Source organism: Aptenodytes patagonicus, chromosome 3 (assembly GCF_965638725.1).
Source record: "Aptenodytes patagonicus chromosome 3, bAptPat1.pri.cur, whole genome shotgun sequence".
Taxonomy (NCBI): domain Eukaryota; kingdom Metazoa; phylum Chordata; class Aves; order Sphenisciformes; family Spheniscidae; genus Aptenodytes; species Aptenodytes patagonicus.
In genome coordinates this window covers 63,719,894-63,743,558 of record NC_134951.1, presented here as the reverse complement: position 1 = coordinate 63,743,558, position 23,665 = coordinate 63,719,894, and the positions used below count along the sequence as shown (strand labels likewise).

The following is a 23,665-nucleotide window of genomic DNA, read 5'->3' as shown; positions in this document are numbered from 1 at the left end:
ATCAGATTCTGCTTTTAAAATGTAAGTGTGCTGTGCTGGGAAAACAAACTTGGAAAACCATGCAGCCCCTGTGTGACATGCGAAACAGACAACCTCTGTACTCACACACCTGCCTATTTCATTGTCTTTGTCACTGTCATGGTCTTGTAATAAACGTGCACCTACTTGTATACCATTAATAAAGTTGTTAATAAAAAAAAATATGTATTTATGCATATTGGAGAAGATTGTCAAATTTCACAGTCCTGCACAATGTGTGTGGAATCCCTGTGCATTCTCCACATGATTCTAAAAGATTTTAGCTTAGATGAAGAATTTTTTTTTTTTTAAAATACTTTTCTATAGTGAAGTGTAACATCAGGTGCATAGCCATCTGTACTTCAGAAAGAAGTATCAGGGCCTGTCATTTGTTCTATGTAGGAGTTCTATTTTGAAATATTCAGATGTGAGCAGGGTTGGTCTAAGTCTGTCTTTAATGAAATGACAAAACTGCAAATAGTAAAATGGTAAAAAGTTTTTTTAAATCCTGCATTTAGTTTGTAATAAAAATTTCAGATCCGCTATTTCCTTCAGCATTCCAGCCACCAGTAAGTGATCCAAGTTTACTTGGACTGCAGCCTGAATCATCATAAGCCTCATTTATGCATACTTTTCAGATCTTTCTGTAGAGAATTTGAAATGAGTTTCAACTGAAGGTCAAACTATTTCCTGTTTATACTTCCCTTTAAATATGCTTCAGGATAAATGGCATTAAGTGTAATATCAGTTACTTTAGGATTATTGCACTGAAAACCACCAAAAGACTAGGTTACCGGATGACTAATAGTGATATCCCTTAACACCTTTCACATCCAAATCATTCCTGCCAGGTATTTGGTGGGAAGTCATGGAACCAAGAGCAATGCACAAAACCATTAACACTCTAGACACAAAATCAATTACATTTCTGCAACTAAGAATTTAACAAAATATGGTCATAATAAACCATTTTACTGGTATGCATGGAAGGCATCAGCTGCATCTTTTGAGAAAGTCAAGCCTTCAAGGCCTAATTCAATCCTCACGCACTCAAAAAACTATCATAGGGATTTCTGCCTGACTATTGACTTAATGATTTATTCCTCAATGTTTTCTGTAATACAGTGTATTTTAGGGTTTTGGGTATTAGTGATGAGATTTTGGTGGCAGGGGGACTGCAGGAGTGATCTCTCTGGGAAGTGGTCAGGGGCTGCCCTGTGCCAGGCACAGCATGGTCCAGCTGGCTCTGGAGTGGACCCACCACAGGCCCATCAGCCCACCAGCCAACTTGGTGGTGCCTCTGTGGAAACATATTTAAGGAAGTGAAAAAAAAAAAAATAGGATGGAGAGAGAAGGAGGGAACAAAAACAGTGAGAAACATCAGAGAGAACATCTAGGTCAGAAAAGGAGGAGGAGAAGGTGCTCCATGGCACAGCAGATATCCCTGCAGCCCATGAAAGAGCACATAAAGAATGTAACATTGATACCATGAAATTACTTGGAATAAGAGTTAAGTCAATCTGAGCAGTTTTGTTACATTTTAATACTGAAGTAATTTCACTTTTAAAATGCTATTTTGTTTGTCCTGGAACTATTCAGAAAATCTGAGGAAGTTTGCCTGACAGTTCTTGCCTTTTCATCTGAAAAATATTTCAGAGGCTAAACTGACAAAACAGCATTTACCAGTCTTCCACAGATGTGCTGTTAATTATCTTCATTTTAATAAACACCTGCAAACCAAAAAAATCTGCTCCAGGTCAAATGAAACCTTTGACCTGTAATGAAATCCTTCAGTTTCTCATTTTAGCCGGGAGAAAAAAGAAATCCTTCAGTTTTTCATTTTAGCTGGGCGAAAAAAAAATTTTTATCACGAGTTGATCCAAACAAATTTCCACTACCCTTTGCCCCAATTTTTTTTATTTCATGGCCCAATGACAGATGGATTATTCACTCAGACACACTTGAGAATGATTCCCATATTGCTAGAATCCCTGGTCTTCTTTCATGGTTGTATCTTCTCATCCTTAAAATTAATGCTGCCTAATTCCAGTGCACATGAATTACGTGCAAATTACGACTATCCTTTTTCAGATTAAAAATCTAGCTGCTGCAGGGAAGAAGGGACTGTGAGAACATCAAAGTGTGGAACATATATTTGAGCTAGGTAATTTAAGTGGGTCTACAACTGACTTAGTCTGGCTACTTACCATAAACCACAGGTGTCTCCAGGGTGCAGTATTCTTTGCTGTTTTCTAAGAAAACAGGAGTTTCTGCTTGCTAAGGGCAGGCCCCCAGGATATTGTAGAGTTTCTACTAAAGTTCAAAGCAGGGTATGAAAGCACTGACTATCCATCAGGACATGAACTGCTGTTACATTCACATTCTCTTGGGTGGCACAAATATTTATGCAGCTTTCAGCACATTTAATTTAAATTCATTCCCACAGAAGTTAAGTAACTATGTTTTCCTGGAAATCTATCTAGGCACAGGATGACCTTGTTTTTACTCGGGGTTCTTCTCATGTGTCTCCATGCAATTAAAACTACTTCTCGACTCACTTTCTCTTTTGAGTTATCTCCCTATTTAGATACATTGACTCTCTCTATTGCTTTTGTCTATTATATAAATTACTTTAGTCAGAATTTTTTTTTATTTATGCATGAGATCAAGTTGGTGCACAATTGTACAAAAGTTAATGGATTATTGCATGCAGAGGTGCTTGAGTTAACTTGAGGACTGGAAGCAGTCTAGACTACAGAGATTGGGAACTCAGTTATTAATACCTAATCTAGATCATTTAAAGTTAGCCCATAACATTTACACCACCCTGCTGATAGCAGTATAGCTAGGGCAATTATTTAATAAATACCACTTTGGACCATTGAGCATTTACAAACAACTGACTGGTCATGTGCTGTTGACTGGTTTCCAGTTGTTTCATCTTATGCAGAAATCTAAAATACATAAACATTTATTAATAGTAGTTTTTCCATACAAGCATTAATTATATTTGCCACTGGGACAATATGCAGCTATGACTGGATGGAGAAGTGACCTTTGCAATCATGGGATGATTCTAGCAATGTATACACATTTTGTGTTTTGCTTTAAAGATTATAGTTCAGAAAGTTATGTTTTATAATCTGCCACACAAACATTTCAGTAATGTACATATGGAGTGACTACATCAGTGGACATAGGAAGGGCTACGGATGTCGTCTATCTGGACCTCTGTAAGGCCTTTGACATGGTCCCCCACAACATCCTTCTCTCTAAACTGGAGAGGTATGGATTGGATGGGTGGACTGTCCGGTGGGTGAGGAATTGGTCAGATGGTCACATCCAGAGGGTAGTGGTCAACGGCTCAATGTCCAGATGGAGATTGGTGATGAGTGGCGTCCTGCAGGGGTCCGTATTGGGACTGGTACTGTTTAATAACTTCATCAATGACATAGACAGTGGGATCGAGTGCACCCTCAGCAAGTTTGCAGATGACACCAAGCTGAGTGGTGCAGTTGACATGCGTGAGGGACGGGATGCCATCCAGAGGGACCTGGACAAGCTCGAGAAGTGGGCCCGTGTGAACCTCATGAGGTTTAACAAGGCCAAGGGCAAGGTCCTGCACCTGGGTCGGGGCAACCCCCAGTATCAAGACAGGCTGGGGGATGAAGGGATTGAGAGCAGCCCTGCCGAGAAGGACTTGGGGGTACTGGTGGATGAAAAGCTGGCCATGAGCCAGCAATGTGCGCTCGCAGCCCAGAAGGCCAAGCGTATCCTGGGCTGCATCAAAAGAAGCGTGGCCAGCAGGCTGAGGGAGGTGATTCTGCCCCTCTACTCTGCTCTGGTGAGACCCCACCTGGAGTACTGCGTCCAGCTCTGGAGCCCTCAGCATAAGAAAGACACGGACCTGTTGGAGCGGGTCCAGAAGAGGGCCATGGAAATGATCAGGGGGATGGAACACCTCTCCTACGAAGGAAGGCTGAGAGAGTTGGGGTTGTTCAGCCTAGAGAAGAGAAGGCTTCGGGGAGACCTTATTGCAGCCTATCAGGACTTAAAGGGGGCTTATGAAAAAGATGGCGGCAAACTTTTGAGCAGGGCCTGTTGCGACAGGACAAGGGGGAATGGCTTTAAACTAAAGGGGGGTAGGTTGAGACTAGATAGAAAGAAGAAGTTTTTTACGCTGAGGGTGGTGAAGCACTGGCACAGGTTGCCCACCAGAGAGGTGGTGGATGCCCCATCCCTGGAAACATTCAGGGTCAGGTTGGACGGGGCTCTGAGCAACCTGATCTAGTTGAAGATGCCCCTGCCCACGGCAGGGGGGTTGGACTAGATGACTTTTAGAGGTCCCTTCCAACCCAAACTATTCTATGATTCTATATAAACATTTCTCTAATGTAAACCATTATTTACAAATTATATTGACTGTAGTTTCCTTATAGCCATGTTACACACAGGATGCTGTATCATAGTTTCATGTGTAAATTGAGAAAAATGACAAGTGATTATTTCTGTGAAATGTCTCACCTGATTGGGAGATCTGGGTGTTATTACACAGGATATCTGACTTGTCTGTACAGGTTTCTATCACAAATCTAATAGCAATGGCACAATGAGACTTTCTAAATTTAAGCTTACTTTATAGATAAAGTGTCCAGTGCAGACTGTCAAAGAAATTTTCAACAGAAATTACAAACTAAGGTACTTCTCATGAATGGAACAGGGTTTTGGTCCCTTTTATCTACCTTCTGTCAGCATTTTTGAATATTTTTCAGAACAGAATACTTCCAAGTTAAAGTGGGAACTACAGGGACCCTAACACCAGTTAATGTTAAATGCCTCATTTAGTTTTAGAGGTGATATTCCTAGTCTCCCTCCACTGTCAGTGGTGAAAGAGAGGGTATCCCTAAGTTCATGAAGAGCATAAGTTAGTGCTATGAATTGCCCTTCGGGGGAGCTTGTCTCCCTCCTCCGGTTACATAGGGAGCCATCAAGACTGGCTTGTGAACTTAACACACCAGAATAGAACTAATTATTTGGCAAGGTTTCTGCATTTCCATTTAGTAAGTTCATTTGATAAACTGCATGGTGAGCCAGCAAATCACAAGTGTTTAAACTGTTTAAAACTATTTTCTGTAGTGATTTTCACCTTGCCAAACAATTAATGTGGTTTGAAGTTTTTCTACGCTCAAGTAGATGTATGTAGTTCTGCTTAATTCTGGAGAAGTTCAAAATATTAGCATAGAGGGAAGAGAAAATAATAACAACGGGAGTCTCTAGGAGTCTCTTCTAAATTCCCCTGGGCATAGTCTGGGAGGCACTATGAGCTAGGAGCCATTCTCAAATTATAGTTTGGATGGGACAATTCTCTTTTGGAGGATGAGAGATTAAAGTAGTGTAAAGTAATGTAATAATTGTGTTAGTTGCACTATACTGTTACTTCTTTAAATAGTTGCTACTAATTCAACAGCATAGTGTTTCAACAGTATGTCCATACCAGTGGCCTCAAAACTGGAGAATAGGTCCCGGCAATTCTTAGTTTATTAATACAGACATGTCCTCAAAGTACCCATGTGAACAACACTTCTGACGGTGTAGCTCAAAAACTACTTTGCAAACTTTTGTTTTCATTTTTGGTAATCTGTGTCTTTAAAACTCATTGCATCCAAGTGCCATCTTATGGTTGAATACATTAGTTTGTGTGTTGAGTTTTGGCCCAAGCACCATTTTATTACCCCAGTTTCAGCCTACTGGAATGAGAAGTTAATGATGAAAATTATTATTAAATTATTAGGCCTTAATTTCAGTACAGTTACAACTCTAGACTCTGCTTTTTCTTACCTACTTCCTCAATACAGTATCATTTTACAGTAAAATGAGGAAGTGTATGATATTTTAAGAGCATTTAAAAATGTCTAAAGTAATAGTTATAGGTCCTAACATACTGCGCAAGGCAACTTTTCCCAGACTAACATACAGACGTAAATTAGTACCATATTGTATACATGTTGTGTGAAGATAATATCCTGCCAAGTAGGAAAATGTCATCCTAAAATAGAAAGCCACATTTCCTCAGGATATTGATCTAGCTTAGCTGGATTCTATAAAAGATAGAAAAGTGGATAATGTAACTTCAGACATGAGAAGTTGTTGTGGTTTAACCCGGCAGGCAGCTAAACACCACACAGCCAGTGGGATGGGGGAGAGAATCAGAAAAAAAGAAAAAAGTAAAATTTGTGAGTTGAGATAAAGACAGTTTAATAGGACAGAAAAGGAAAGGAAAATAATAATAATAATAATAATAATGATAAAAGAATACACAAAATAAGTGGTAGTGATGCACCATGCAATTGCTCACCACCCGCCGACCGGTGCCCAGCCAGTCCCCGAGCAGCGGCCCCCCCGGCCAGCTTTCCCCAGTTTATATACTGAGCATGACGTCATATGGTATGGAATATCCCTTTGGCCAGTTTGGGTCAGCTGTCCTGGCTGGGCCCCTTCCCAGCTTCTCGCTGGCAGGGCATGAGGAGCTGAAAAGTCCTTGGCTTAGTGTAAGCACTATTTAACAACAACCAAAACATCAGTGTGTTATCAACGTTATTCTTGTACAAAATCCAAAACCCAGCACTGTACCAGCTACTAGGAAGAAAATTAACTCTATCCCAGCCGAAACCAGGACAGAAGTTATTAAGTGAATTGACTGTTGGAGCTGTACCTAATCCTCAGTCCCTACAGCACAAGAATCTCTCAGGTCAGATTGTTTTCTAGCTCTAATCTCCTAATGCAGCTCGCTTTTGGGAAGGAGGAGGAACTCTGAAGTGATTAACTTGCTACGGTGCCTGCGATATGTATTTTTTGCACAATTATTTGCTTACTTGCTTCCCAAAGTCATAACACAAAGTGCTTGAACTCCACAATTCCCTTTGAACATTTTTCTAAGGATTTTATTTCTAGTCATAGTGTTCTACCAGTAATTTCTACTATGGAGGGTTTTGTTTTCAAGTTCATGGTGTTTTAATATCTAAAAGGCTTAATCAATGACTTAACACACATGTGAAACAGAATATGACTAACAACATTTCAACATTACATTAATGGTTAGACATTTATATGCTTTAGCCTGGATACTGCTATACAAGAAACAGCAACAGTAACCTCAGTGGAACTATGTTCATCGACTGAAAACTGGCCATCTGCAATTTCTGGTGTCTACCAGAATAGAGAAGATGGTACCAATGCAGAGTAGCTACTGAACTAGCATACAGTTAAGAACAAAAATCTCAACTCCGCTTTGAGGACACACGCTGTCATTCTTAGGGCCCCCAGAAAGATGTTTAAGGTTTAAGACATTAGGAAATGAAGTACATCTTCTCTGCCTCATAACCGATGTCGATAGTGTGCAAAATATCATGAATTGGTGCATCTTTAAAGGCGTACAGAGAGCACTACCACAGCTGAGGAGCTGATAAGTAAAAAAGTATGAGGGCATGATCACGTATACTTTTATACAATTACCTCTCCCACAAAACTCAAGTTCTTGGTCAGCAAAAAGCAGGTTTTGGAGAATGCAGTATTGACCTCATTTCTGCAATAGAGGTGAGACAACATAAGCTGGGAGAGATATTTTTTGACCACTACTTAACTTGCATGGGCTGACTCAAGAAAAGCCAGAACATGCCTTGAAAAGCAGTTACACTAATTCTTCTTTTCCGTATCCTCCTATGATTCTACTTGATCTGATTTATTGCTTCCCCTTCTTCAGCCTTATTTAGCTATTTTAGTTCTGGCTCAGATCACTTTCCAGGGCTCACGGCTTTTTATATACTCCAGTACAAAAATGTAGTGTGTGATACAATCACATAAATTAGAAGAGTAATAACAACATGTTGTTCCTTCATTTATTTTGGTACTAACCTGAATCAGAGAGGTTTAAAAATTCTTAATGCATTAACACCAAGGACATACAGATTCTAATCACTGCTAACATAACCGTTTTAACTAATTAGCAGATTATAATGTGAAGACAGAAATAACTCATCTCTGAAAAAGAGACATTTAAAAAGATTTTCCTACAATATAATCTCAAAATATTTTCCTTTTTTCTGATCACTGTCAAATGTAATAGACAGAAATTTACAGCATAAACAGATGGATGAGAAGCAAATAAACTAGTTTGTGCTTTGACGTCATGGCAAATACCTGCATTTCTTTACAAAGTACAGGTAATTTTGCCTCCAGACCACTTATCTGACTTGCCAGCGTAAGCGGACAGAGTAAAGCAGCAGTAAAACTTATTACAAAACCACTATGTTTTTGCTTAAAAAAATAAAGACCATTTAATAGTGCAACTGAGGCTAGACAGAAAACATTTTGATCTCCTGGATTTTCCCACACAAACCATTTTTCAGGGACAATTCAAAATCAAATAACAATGGTAGAGGGCAGGACACAGAGTGGGCTGCCACAGAACCAGACTTGCTGTCCCAAACAAGACCCTTATTTATTGCCAGATCTTCATGTGATAAAGGTTTTAATGTGCGGTTAGGGTGAATGAAGACCATTAAATACAAAGACATCTCCATCAGTTCAGAGGTACCCAGGCTACAGGTTGGTTGAGGTTAGGAAAGTATGTGATGAAGTATCACTATACCCTTGCCTGCTTCTTACACTCTTCCCTTGGCATTTGCTGTTGACGACTGTGATTAAACAGGCTACCGGGCTGGATGGACATTCCTCTGGTACAGTTTAGATATTGTTATGTTCTCAAACTTTGTCTTCTCCTCAGAAAGATACTAACGGTTTATGATTCTCTGTCAAGAACTGGAAGTATAAACCTTTCTTTCGGTGCCTTATGATCATAATAATAGCAACATACTCAGAAGGTAATGTATTACCGCATCTCTCTCTCTTTTCCCTGAAGAGCAAAATAAAACTACTTGGCAAGAGTAGTTCTAAACCTGAATCTATGATCTCCCTCTCAGGACAAATTCCTCTTCTCAGATCTGCAGTGTGAATCTTGTTTGCAGGTTACTGCTTTATTACACATTGTGCTTCCATTTCTCTCAGTATTGCAGCTGAAAGTTCTTCCTCAGAGCTGATACAGATCCACAGAACAAAACACCTAATATAGATCCAGATCAAAGATCTGTAATAGAATAGCTAATATACGTTAGTATACCCAATACAGACTGAGATCAAGTGGGAGAATTTTTGCCTTAGTTATTTTAAGATACAAAAAATCCCCCATAAAAATGACCCATACTTCTCTGGCAAAATTATACTTCATTTTCTTCCTTGCCGTCCAGATAAAAGTTAAGTCACGTGCAAGCATGCATCCACACTCTTCCTAGATACAATCCCCTTATGAACTCCACTTTTTCCTTTTCTCCTCCCTAAAAACAAGAACTCGGTGGGATCATGTGATATTTTTAGACCAGTTGTTAACAACATAATTGTCTCTAAAGCTTGTAGCAATTTGAATTGCCCTGTGGAGAGTTGGCACAAAAACTAACAAGGAATAAATAAATACGTTAACTAATTAATTAATAAAGAGAACCTATTAGAAGCCCTCATAGAGCTTACAATGACAAAGAAGCCCTACGGACAACTGTAAGAACTTTGGGAAGTTCGAGGAGCTCAGTGAACATACCATGTACTCGTAGTTGGAGCTACCTTACGGGGTGCTTTTATCTTTGCTCTTAATGGGATGCTGAACACTGTCCCAAGGAGATGTACGTATCAGAGCAGCTCAAGTCACTAGGTATTCATGCTTTTGTTCACATAGTCAGGATAATAAAGCACACCAATTACAAAATGTTTGCTTAATTGCCATTGTCATACTGCTGGGATTTCTGTTTAAGTTTCTTTGTATACAAAAGAAAAGAAGAAAAGATTTATGGCCTTTTGGGCAGTATTCAGACTATTTTCTTTGTACGTTCAATATTTTACATAAAACATATATATGTACTTCTAGTGCGATGGTTAAGAACTTTCTGCTGCAATGTTCAAATTTTCCTGACGGTCCCAGATTGCCCAAAGCACATGCACAATCAACAAAGATGTGTACATGAATCTGTGATACTGATTACACATTTTTACCAACACAGCTAATGAATTAAATTTAGTTTTAGTGTCCCTCTTATTACTCATTCATTTGGTATTTATTGTTTTAACACTGACCATAATGATATCCATTAGGTTTTACAATGGATGTCATTTATCCTTCCATAAGAATTCCATCATAATTCAGCATAGACAGTAATATACTCATTATGATGGATCTTTTAATTAATGATGTGGATTTGTATCCACATTATCCAATATAATATTTGCTGTATTCAAGCATTAATTAACATCCACTTATTTTAAAGTGGCAGTCACTACCTGCCTAGAGCAAAATAAATCCTGCTTTGTAATAGAAGCTTAAATTCACCATATTCTTCAGGAAAAGTGAACACATTTCAGTAAATAACCAGTGCTTTCGGTGCTTTATGAAATGCTGCAGCAGTAGCATACATGCTGTAGTATTTATGAAAACTGGGCCTTCCCACACTAGAAAACAGCACATTTTTAACAGGCAAGAAACTCTGGAACATCATTTTCAAAGACATGGTTGACTATAGTCACTTTACACTTATTTCTGCTGCGGCTCTCCTCTACACCTCTGAGCATCACCGAACAATCTCAGGTACCTAAATAGAGAATCCAATAGATGGCTTTTCAGCTCTCTGAAGATTTTGGTATTTGAATATGAAACTAAATTTGTGCTGTAAAAATGTCAGAAGGACTTTAGTAGATCAGATCAAAATCTGTTTATACTAATGCCCTCTCTCTAAACTTAAGAAAAATTTCATAGTGTTACTAAGTAAATAATTCGTCATCTTCAACTCAAAAAGCCCTGTATATATTCAAACTGGCCAAAATTTATGTATTTGAAAAACACAGTCTTTTGCTTTGTTACAGAGCAGAACATAGCTACATGTTCTGCATATCTTTTGTGCAGACATGGACATAAAATGTCAAATTTTAAATGGAAATTACAAATAAAACGTGCAAATTACATACAGGAAACCTACATAACAATTTAAATAACTTTTCCTGTGTTAAAAACACTAGGAAATCTTTGGAATAAAACAGAAAAATACTTCATTATAGATTTACTATAAGTTTTTACTTTAGCTGCATCCATGAAAAAATGAGATTTGCTTGTCATAAAACATTTCGTAGATCTATAGAACAACCATTTTCTAAACAGAACCTGCAGCATTTAGCCATCCAACATACTGAAAGACAGCTTGAAAGAACCATCATGTAAAAATCTTCAGAAGGAAGCAAAAGCACTTACCTTTTGGAACATACAGTATGTGATCAGAACAAAGTTAATACTCTGTACAATGCATCTACAGATGATGGCCCAGAATAACCTTACTTCTCAAAAGCAAATATAAAAACACTTCACAGTACTGGAAAGAAAGTAGACAGAGAAGCTAAATAATGATTTACAGGAAGAGTAGCTACGGCTAAGTTTATCATATTTGCCTAGAGTAATACTCTCAATGGCTATGAGCCAAGTATATAGACGGTAGACTGAAAGTACACCACAGTCAGTAAAAATATTTATAAACAAATATAACTTAAGGGGAAAGCTGCTGCTTTCATTATTTTAAATAAAGCATGTGAACTTCATAGAATTTTTTTCCCCACAAAAACTTGCATTGAAAATTTGGAAGCTTTTTCTTATTCCATTTTACCTTTTTCTGTAACTTTCAGAAAAACATTAGATTTGCAACTCTGTAAATTGTATTAACAACCATGTTTTGTCACATATTTTCATACAGGTTTCACAGTTTGATGAGACCACCACTAAACAGTGTATGCACTTCTATTTAATTCAAAATTGAAACTCAGTACAGGGACAGTCAGGAGATACTCTGAGATTTGGAGAGCTCTTTTGACTCTCCCAAATCTTTCAGCTATCATTTATCTCCTTGAATATTGCAGGCAGAGGGATGTTTTGTTTCATGGAGCTCTGGGGAGGCTTGGTAATGAGTCTGATGATTTACTGATAAGGTCATCTACTTGATCATATTCATGGTGGGAATAAGAGATTTTGAGTTGCTGTATTTGTTACTAAATGTTACCAAACTTTTCTACTACTGCTAGCCCCTTTTCAGTAACAAAGGAAGGAAATTGGAGTGACAGATCCGCAAAGGCATACTGCAGTAGCTCAGAAAATCTCCATTAATGCCAGACAGGCTCAGACACTGTCCAAAATCTGAAACAAAGTATCTCACTGCAATTTTTCTAATAGAAAATTTGAAAATATTTGGTGGAAAAAGCCAAAGCACTATTTTAATGAAAAATTGTCAGCTAGCTTTAATATAAAAGCTTGAGGTTTGTTTAAGAAAGGTTGCCTTGATCATTCCTATATTTAAGTTTTTTTAATCTCACGTGGCTAGTTTTATTCTCTTGCATCCTTTGTGTCATACGTTCATATTTTTGTTCAACAGATGAGACAAATGTATAAAGCTATTTGTATTCAAACGTATATGTGCATGTATCATATATTTGACATAAAACAAAAGACATAGGACAGTGACAAAACTGGATTTTTGTGCATCTACCTAAACTGAACTAATACATCATCTGTGAAAGAGAGGAGTAATTTACTGGACTGCACATCACGTAAGATGAATCTCAGCAACAAAACTGTAGAAAGTTCTTTCTCAAAAGGACTTTTCATCACAGCAGACTAAACAGAATTAGCTCACACATTTAAGTAATACGACACAGTTGACCAAACAACGTATCTATTTATTTGATTAGCTTTAAAGGCATCTGTTGTTACAAATCTACTTTGTAAGTTAAAAAATGCAGTTTCAGTCCACCAATTTTAGTAGTTTAAACTGCCTAGGTTTATTAAGTTAGGAAATCTTGTTTCCATAGCTAATGACAACAGAATACGGATCTATTAGTTTTCTTTTTAATTTTACTTTTTTTACTTTTCCATCTGTTTTTTTTTAACTTGGCAAACATTTAAAATGACTAGATGTATGTATAGCTCTGTATTGTTGCATTTAATTTAAAATATGTAAGAAGGAAAAGTTCCTCTATAATATGACATACTTTGATCATCTGAGCTTCAAAAAAACTTCAAAGTAAATGAAATACTGTGCTATGGTTTTCCGGAGCATGGAAGATACAATAGTGATGGAAAACTATGGATTACTATTCACTGTATTTATATCCATTAATATTGCTGCAAACGTGCTACCCAGTTCACGACAAAGCAAACTTAAAATTGTACAAATTTTGCCTTATTGACTGCACAGTAAAGCATGCACTGCAGCGAGGCACGGCTTACCAGGACACACCGCAGGAAACCTTCAGGTACGAAGCATACTGTGTAAGAGAGGCATGGATATAGACAGGATTGCTGTGCCGACTGGCTAGTTGCATAGCTTAAAGCCTTTCGTTCAAGGGAGTACTCACTCCAGGCCATGCTTTCAGATCAGACTGTCGCTATCTTATGGATAACTGAGATATGGTTTAGGAATATATAAAGCCATTTCTGTTATGCAATTTCTTTTTAAAAATTGAGTCATAACCAAAATCTTCTTTCAGGACAGTAAATTGAAGGTATGTCTCTCTGGCACTGTTATTTTTAATTAATAAAATACACTTGAAATCCTTAGGGGAGGGGGGATGGGGGACACGACTGAAAAGCCCAGAAAAAAAACTGTCACAGAAAGTTGTTAAAACAACTGCCTTCACTGTGAAAAATTTTCCTGTCTCCAAAAAGAGTTAAACTAGCCAAGGAACTGGTCCAGAAGTGTCTAAGTATTTCATGATATTTGATACTTAAAGGTTTCAAAAGCTTGTAATAAAATAGTGAAAAATATTGGTAATGTTACAGTTCCTCTATCTTGCTCATTTTTCTGAGGAAATTACCTCTGGAAAATAAATTGATAGGGCTAAGAGGGCCAAACAAATAAAAAAACCTCTTCAATTAGAAAAAGGATTCACCTGTCTCGTAATACAGAGTGCCTCTGAGACTGAAAAGGCATGTAGATACCAATCAGAAAATCATCCAGCCATCTCAGGAGACAGGGGTGGTACTGCACATATTGTGAGAAAGGTTAGGTACTTCTAGCGAAATATGGAATGTTCAGGTAGGCCCATTTAAAAAAAAAAACAAAAAACCAAAACAACCTCACCAAAAAAAAAGTGCAAATATATTAATTTGGGTAAAACAATCATCTGTGTCTACTCATGCATGCTATCTGCTCTCATTGCTGTCACTCCTGTCAATCTGAAGTTGATAGGTAATGGCCCTATGATCCAGGGAAACTGCTGAAGTGTGTACTCAGGCTTCACTTTGAGAGATGGGTTGGTTTATCATCATAATAAGCTATTACCATTGATAGGTCACAACTCATTGAAGAGACAGTCAGTCTAATTGGCTCAATTCAGTTAGCTCTGGGTGTGCCTCAAGGAGAGGAGCAGTGCTTTGCAGGTAATATTCAATCACCCAACAAACCACTTGTTTAATAATTCATCACAGTTCAGATTGGGGTTCTAGCACATGGTTATCCCTTCAACATGCCAAATATCTGGTCTTAACCCTTGTGTCTCTTGGGTCCAGGAAGACAAAGGCAAATTCATTCTGTAGTTAGGGTAACCCTTACTTCCAGAAACTTACTGAATATTTAAAATTTCCACTGAGGTTTGCTTTCTGAAGAAATTTGTTGTAGTTTGCTAGAGTCTCTCTCTGGAAAATAAAATCTTTGCCCCCATCATACTCTCCTGCTAAAAATCAGCTTACAGTATGTAAACTTAATAGGAATGTAAAGTAATGGAGCTCGTTTTGCCTTCTAGAGATTTAACGAAGCAGTATGGGTCCATTCAGAAATCTTTAGCCATCAGGTAATGATAGAGTAGATGAGACAGAGGGAATAGGGTACATGAGACACGGGACCTACAGGATTTAAAGGATGCTTCATACTCTGTTCAGATATTAGGTCAAAGCATGAGTGAGTCACTCACAATATTAAAATGTTTAGAACAATGACTCTATGAAAAGACAAGTTAAAACTAAACCAATAATTCAAGCTTCTGATCACTATTGTGCTACTTTCTTGTCTCTCAGACCTATGAACTGATTAAAAATTCACGACACCCATACAGTGAAATGTGTGTCACACAAATTCACATGCATCTACCTCTTAATTGCATCTGTATGCAGGTGACTAGCGCTTGGATTTGGGCACCTGTGTTACACTGGTTTGGTCTTAAAACTTCTCAATGACACAAGGTAAAGTTAGTCAATCAAGTTTAGGCACCAAAACTTAGTTTCTGAAGACAGACGAGAAGAAAAGCAATGCTAATTCCTATATGTAAAATGGAAATAATGGAATTTATCCATCTCGTAGAGAAACTGCATGTCAAGAATATTTTGAGATTGTCAGATGCTATTGAGCATGCCAGACTTCAAAACCAATATAGCACGGATTGAAAGTACTGCAAACGGTTTGCAGAAAAGGCTGTTTCTCTTGTGCACCACCAGAAATTCTCAGTGCTTTTGCCCTTCTGCATACTGCCTTTTTGATGTGGAAAGCAAAAGTTGAACACCACAAAATTACAAAACTAAAGCTCAGTGGCATCATGCAGTTTTATTAATGAGTTATAAACTCAACAATTTCAATTACATTCTACGTCAAGTTCTTGTAATTAATTTAAATTTAAAGTAAATTGGGGGGAGGCAGGTAAATCAAATAAATAGCAACTCAGTTACTCATAAAGGGAAATCTGGAAACTAAACTGAACACTATCTCTTTGTGGCTCTCATATTTTGAGAATGACCTTTCAGTAGCTCTTATTTAGACCCGTTTGCTGATGGGCATAGATTCCTTCATCACACTCCCGTGTAACCCAGTACCAACTAGATGTCTGGATTATAAATTCTGTCTGATTAATATAAGTGGGTAAGTTGAGTAAAGCTCCATTAAACCCTTTACTTCCAGGTAACCTGTGATCAGCAAGGAACTCCAAATATAATTTTCAAAGCAAATGCTTATTTGCTGAAGAAGTACTTAGCACGCAAAGGCATACAAGGGGAACAAAACCCCCCTGTATCCTCCCTTTCATAAACTTCAGTTTTCCTTTGCAGTCTTAAGTAACCACTGTTCAATTTAGCTTTCTCTAGCTTAGTAAACACCATCACCATGCTTCTTTGCATGTTGATTAGCCCTCAGTACAAATCACCACATATATTAGTTCTTCCCAAGTCAAAGACATTTTTTCTTTTTCTGCTTTGTTGGATCCTTCAGTATTTCAGTATTTGGGATCAGAGATAAGAAGAGTAAGACTTTTCAATCTGGCAAGCATATTCCCCATTTTACTTTCTTCTTCATTATTTCCTAACACCCCTCAGTATTCTCTCTCTAGCATTCACATCTCTTCTTTTGTGAAACTACTTTATTTCCTGCTTGTTTCTCCATTTTTCAACTGCCACTATTGATTAAAACCCTTGCCTTCAAGGCAGACTTGGGTAAGCAGGTAATGCAAAGCACGCTTGAGATTTATGAAATAATTTCACCAACAATAAATTTCCTCTTTTCTCTACAGTAGCATAAGTTGATTTTAGCACAAAGAAATTAAATGTATCATGGGATACATGAAATACTGCAGTCAGTGGACTCAGCTAGGCAGATTCTGAGCCCTGTTTCAATTCATTTCCAAGGTGCAAAAAGACCATAACAGCCTACTGGGCATCCTTAGCTTGCAATCACAATAATGGTGGTACCTGAACTGAACCCCAAATAGGACAGTCCTGATACTGTTTCATTTCGTACTGGGAATCAAGCAAAATTTGGCTAGCCACAGCTGTGAAAGAATGCAGAGACCTACCCCTGTCTCTTTTTGTGGTGCCATGCTGAGAGAAAATTTCAGCAAAGATAAAGAACCTAAACCAAATCTTGTAATACAAATTAAGTAAATTTAAAGGAAGCATCAGTCAGCTGTGGTTCAGATCTTTAAAATGTTTTGCTCTTCACTTGTATTCCTGCTACATTTGTCTCATCCTTTCAGTATCTGAATTTGCCTATTACCTCAATTTTTAGAAGCTACAGTGAAGTAAGCGCTAATAAAATAAACAGCACACTTGGTATAAGTTGAAAACATCTTCATACTGTTGACTGAGTCTGATTACCATGGTGACTTAATTTCAGTCAAGTCAATTTAGATTGTGATTTAAAATAAAATTACATTATTTATATTAGTTTAGGGTTTACTTGCTAAAAAATAAAAACATATCAATAAACCAGCTTTTTATCAGAAGAATGCATTCAAATATGAAAGCCAAAAGATACTGAAGTAGCTGTCTTTACAAAAGATATTTTTCTTTAGGTTCAAATGAATAATTTTAATTTTCTGCCATGTGTTATCTGTTGACGCTACTTAAAATCTGAGCATCTGCAGCAACTGTGAATAACTTCAGGGGCATTACACTGAATGGAGATTTCTTGCATACTATGTGCTGCTGATGCCTATTACTGTTTCTTTTACAAATATGGATAACGTGCATATAGCTTCACTATTTCATCCCGCTCAAACTTGCAAGACATTAAGAATCAATAAATATTCAGACAAAATATTTTTTGATATGTTACGCTTTATACTTGAGGAACACATTCCGTGCTCCATCCCCACTTTACTTTTGCTAGCTTGGAGATCTTATAGAATCATAGAATCATTAAGGTTGGAAAAGACCTCTAAGATCATCGAGTCCAACCGTCGACCCAACACCACCATGCCCACTAAACCATGTCCCTAAGCGCCTCATCTACTCGTCTTTTAAATACCTCCAGGGATGGGGACTCAACCACTTCCCTGGGCAGCACATTCCAATGTTTAACCACTCTTTCAGTAAAGAAATTTTTTCTCACATCCAACCTAACCCTCCCCTGGCGCAACTTGAGGCCATTTCCTCTCGTCCTATTGCTAGTTACTTGGGAGAAGAGACCAACACCCACCTCGCTACAACCTCCTTTCAGGGAGTTGTAGAGAGTGATGAGGTCTCCCCTCAGCCTCCTCTTCTCCAGTCCCACTTCCCTCAGCCGCTCCTCATAAGACTTGTTCTCCAGACCCCTCACCAGCCTCGTTGCCCTTCTCTGGACACGCTCCAGCACCTCAACGTCCTTCTTGTAGTGAGGGGCCCAAAACTGAACACAGTATTCAAGGTGCGGCCTCACCAGTGCCGAGTACAGGGGCACCATCACTTCCCTAGTCCTGCTGGCCACACTATTTCTGATACAGGCCAGGGTGCCCTTGGCCTTCTTGGCCGCCTGGGCACACTGCCGGCTCATGTTCAGCCGGCTGTCGACCAGCACCCCCAGGTCCTTTGCCGACAGGCAGCTTTCCAGCCACTCTTCCCCAAGCCTGTAGCGCTGCATGGGGTTGTTGTGACCCAAGTGCAGGACCCGGCACTTGGCCTTGTTGAACCTCATACAGTTGGCCTCGGCCCATCGACCCAGCCTGTCCAGGTCCCTCTGCAGAGCCTTCCTACCCTCCAGCAGATCAACACTCCCGCCCAACTTGGTGTCGTCTGCAAACTTAGTGAGGGTGCACTCGATCCCCTCATCCAGATCATTGATAAAGATATTGAACAAGACCAGCCCCAAAACTGAGCCCTGGGGAACACCGCTCGTGACCGGCCGCCAACTGGATGTAACTCCATTCACCACAACTCTCTGGGCCTGGCCGTCCAGCCAGTTTTTGACCCAGTGCAGAGTACACCTGTCTAAGCCATGAGCCGCCAGCTTCTCTAGGAGAATGCTGTGGGAGACAGTGTCAAAGGCCCTACTGAAGTCCAGGTAGACCACATCCACAGCCTTTCCCTCATCCACTAGGCGGGTCACCTGGTCATAGAAGGAGATCAGGTTGCTCAAGCAGGACCTGCCTCTCATGAACCCGTGCTGGCTGGGCCTGATCCCCTGGTTGTCCCGCTCATGCCTTGTGAGCGCCCTCAAGATGAACCGCTCCATAACCTTCCCCGGCACCGAGGTCAGGCTGACAGGCCTGTAGTTCCGCGGATCCTCCTTCTGGCCCTTCTTGTAGATGGGCGTCACATTGGCAAGTCTTTGTTACACATTCAAATCTGAGGCTGAAACTCATTTCTGTGCAGAGGGCATGAAAAACGCAAATTCATCATGAAGTACTGGACTTACCACCACTGCGGAAAAATCCCTCACACAGTTAACGGATACTTCAAGCACTGCCATTATGTTACTAAATGGTGGCCTGCTTAGACTTGGACAACCCATCTGCACTAGGGAACCAAATCTACATGAGGGCCTAAATTGTCCATATAACCAGCTGAAAGAAAGAAGTCTCTTATAAAGGTGCACAAAGGGAGATCACACCAGCCCACCTAAGTTTCATTACTTCGCTTCCCTGACAATAAAAGCAACAGAGACACATGCTCAAAAAAATCAGTCCGCTGGCTAAATTTAAGACACAGCTGACTGTTGGAATTATGTAGGCTAGGTCACTCACTGCTTTTCATGAGGCCAATGAATTTAAAAAAAAACCTGGTAGTAGATAAAAATAGCTTCCAACAACAATTTATTTTGCATCTGATCCATTTATACCAAAAGGTGTTAAGTTAGAGTGTTTTTGGGGCAGGCAGTAAAAGCAAGAAAAAGAGTTGTGGATCTATCTAACTCTATCATGTCCTATGAACAAGAAAGTCTTGAGATCTGAAACCGTGACAAGACTAGATGAAGCTTTCTGGGTTTAGATGCATTAATAATTTAGGACAATTGATCCTGGCATTTCTGTTCCAGCTGATTATTGTATTATTTACGCTTCTTTATGTTTTGGGTTTCAACTCCCTCCCTCCCCCCCGGGAGCCATAAACTGCAATTTGCTTTGCATTATTCTGCCTTTTGCATCAGAATTGACTAAGAAATGAAAACAAATGGAAGGAAATAAACATAAAAGCCACAAGGACCTAGCTTATGATTATTTTATAATTCAATATTTAATCCTATGAGGTATTCTGGGCAGTCTGCTATAGATAATATGTCACAAAACAAACTGCTCACTCCATCCCAATCTTTAGCTTTCCACAGCAGAGTACTTTTAAAGGGCTGATAGATTTTTAAAGTTTGTATGTATTGGCTACAGGCTTATTACAGTGTCTTCATTCTGGACTCAAAGAAACATTGACTTCTGTAAGTCAGCAAACAGGTTACACAGCTAATTATAAAAGAACAGGCAAAATAAATGAAGTGACAGTGTTAAGTCAAACAAGTCCCCTTCCTGTTCTGCATGCACAGACTCTACACAAAACTTTCAGCTGTTGCCTTGGTTTTCACTAGAGGTCAGAGAAAGAACAATGTATCCACCATATGGCTGCTTAAGTCTATGGAGTTGACAAACATGATGTGCTAGAATTTTTCCAAGGGAAAACAAAGCCCTTTGTTCAAGCATCTTTTGCTTTAATTTTCAACATACTCTGACTTCATGAAGGACCAAATTACATTAACTTTACTTACACTGAATGGGATCATGCTGTACAACTAGTTCAAATGACTCCTGTAAAACAACATTTGATGCAAGAAACTTCTCAATCTGAGTAAAATCTGTCAGTAAGCAAATAGTGGTTTAGAGTACAGGTGTTTTAGGGCTTCTGTCATGTTGTTTGCAGTCTGAGTAATGGCAGCATTAACATCTGCTCAAAACCCAGAGAGAGGAGTTAGAGAGATGTATTATCTAATTTCTGTATGACTGCTGGGTGTTGAGACAATGTTCAGAGACCTGGATTCTAGGACGGCCTCCACCTAAAGGCTGAACTAACCTGTGACTGCTGACCAAGGGCAGTGCCCTAACCACCTGAAAGAGGCAGGGTAAATCTCCACCTTCGCGGTTAAAGCTGGCCCTTAGCAGAGAAAGGAAAATAATATTTGCAGCAGCAGAGAGAAAATAAGGCAGAGAGGCTTTCTCTAACCAAAGATGGATTTTTCCTCATGGAATCTCAAGTGGCCTCAGCTGCCCCTCACGTGTGTGTGTCATGGGGTAGGGTCATATGTTTATTTAGATACGCTCCATATCATGTTTTCTTTTGGCTAATCGTAAATGGCTTCTACTCAGCATACAAATCATCAAGTTGCTTTTTGCTGAGGTGTCAAAGGAAAAGAGGCAGAGTATATACATAATGTCAGACTTCTGAAACATTGCAGACACCTAACCCTTCCACACTGACTTTAAAGAAAACAAGTGTTTCACATCATCCTGCTGAGTTTGGTATCCAATTTTTAATTAAATTTGTACTTTCCTTTCAGTGCTCTATTCAAACGTTATCCGAATGTAACTCATAACACTTTCAGACAAATTTATAAAATATTTTAGCATGGACACAAGTTTAAAATAAATGTATAGATCCATTGTCAAAACAATTGAAGAAACTGCTAACAAAAACCAAATGGGGTTTTCAAATACCTAAAATGTAATTAGAATTGATAAAATAAGACAATTTTTCAGTAACTAGAAGCTCTAACAGACCACAAATCCTCATGATTGCTGCAATCCTTAGTTCAGTAGGCTATGATAAGGTAAGCAGGCAAGAAGATAAACTGTTTTATGATACCTACTAAACCCTTAATACTAGCCATTTTAAATCTGTTCTCCCAAATTATCCACTAGATATTTTGTGTCTAGAAATTAAATTCCTCCAGATTACTCCCAAACGTATTCTGCATCAAAACCAGTGTTCAATTTTTCAGTTCAAATGCATATTATATAGTCAGACAGGTAAAATATATGGCTTTTAAAAAAATTATCTGTATTTGTACAACAAAGTTTAAGTTTTGGTAGCAGCATATATATTTAGAAGACTAAAAGGATATGGTGATGTTAAACTAATTTGCTCATGTTCTTGTCCTACTCTGACATAAACAAGAATCCTGCACCATCTATAACCTCTTGTTATTTATAATGTCTCCTTAGAGATACAGTCAAAGACCAGTATCACATAGCCTAGTGTCACCAGATTTAGATTAAAAAGAAAAAGCCGAAGGCTGCACACTCAGGAATATCCTATTTATAACGCTTTTTTAATCCAAAAGAAGCATTTGGAGATGGATGTAAAACAAGCAGATAGCACACATATGGCAATCAACATTGTGGAGGCATATGCACAACATGCCAACTTTATATTAAAAGAATTATTTTAAATGAGGTTTTTGAGCTATATTTGAAAACTGGGAAATGCACGATGGTTACTACCTTTTGTTACTCAATTTTATTTTGGGGAATAGTATTTAAGAGCAATAATTTTAACAATAAAAAGGAAAGGCAATTTTCTGTGACACAAGGTTTATAAATTACCAGTGTACATCTTGATGTAAGATTTCCTAAATCATTCTCTATGTTTCCTAAGACAAAAATTCTTAAAGAAGCTCGCCTGCTCCGAGCTACCAATTATTCTACTGTAACACAGCTAGCAATTACTCTCAAGAAAGGATGTTTTTATCTAGTTTCAGCGATTTGGTTTTATCCAGTTTCAACTATTTAGAGAAATGTTTTATTGCATTTACAAATAAGGACTCTCAATATTCTATTTCTATTTCCCTTTCCATAGCATAAATCGTATGGCCTAAGCATGTCATTATGACTGTAATTTATGTGGTGCAACATGACAGTTAAGATGCACTGTGGTAATTTGTGAGTGCTTTCAGTATTATTGTAGTATCAAAAATTTATATGGTTCAGTTATTGAGGCAAATTGCTTCATTCATACAGAGATATCTGACAGTAACCACAAAGGACCTCCAAATTACACTGAAAAAATATCTTCCACGTTCAAATAATTCGTGCACATTCTTACCATCATTTTGCTCACTGAATAGAAGCAGGATGAAATTCTGTCGGGAAAAGTATCAGTTCATATCTCAGGGTAAGTTCACCAGACATGGAAGATTATAGAAGAAACTCTCCCTTGCCCAGCTAAATGAGCCTGACTCTCTTTAACAATTTATAGCCATGAACAGGATGCCCAATTATTTGGAATGATGCTATTTAGTTTCAACATGCTCACTTACCTTCTGTCAAGTTGATTTTCAGCCAGCAGGAACAAAATAAATAAATAAGAGGTTGACTAGCCTGAAGAGACTACAGAGGAAAATGTGCTCAAGTGTATTAGTGTTAGCATTTCTGATAAGTTTTAGCATAATCGGGGTTACAGTAAATGGAAAGCTGTTTAGCTTTCTTCATGTTTAGGACTCATTCAGTCCTCAGTTCTGCTCTCTGGAAAAGAATGAGATCTTCATGAAGGTATCATGTATGATAGCAGAAAGTCTAATGGTGAGAAGCCTGATAGTCAGACCACTAAAGCATCTAAGACTTTAGAAAGCAAATATTTGGTATTAACCTGCAGGGCATGAATATCTGTGTACGTGCACACATGGACACATGCAGACTTGGATAAATATATGCATTAGAACTGGCACAGAGCTCACAACAACATTTTCTGAGTTCTAGGGCAGAGAGCTCCCCACACACAAGTTTCTTGCCAAACATTAAAGTTTTGTAACACACCCCCACAACATCTGATACACAACTTGCATCTCTGAAAAGCAGACGAGGGAAC

General features: G+C 38.6%; 1 protein-coding gene across 3 annotated transcripts in view; it reads right to left on the bottom strand.

Annotated features, from left to right (window-relative positions):
• Positions 1-23,665, bottom strand: part of LAMA2 (laminin subunit alpha 2) — a 389,998-nt gene that overhangs the window by 191,107 nt on the left and 175,226 nt on the right. The gene's annotated exons all lie outside the window — the stretch shown is intronic.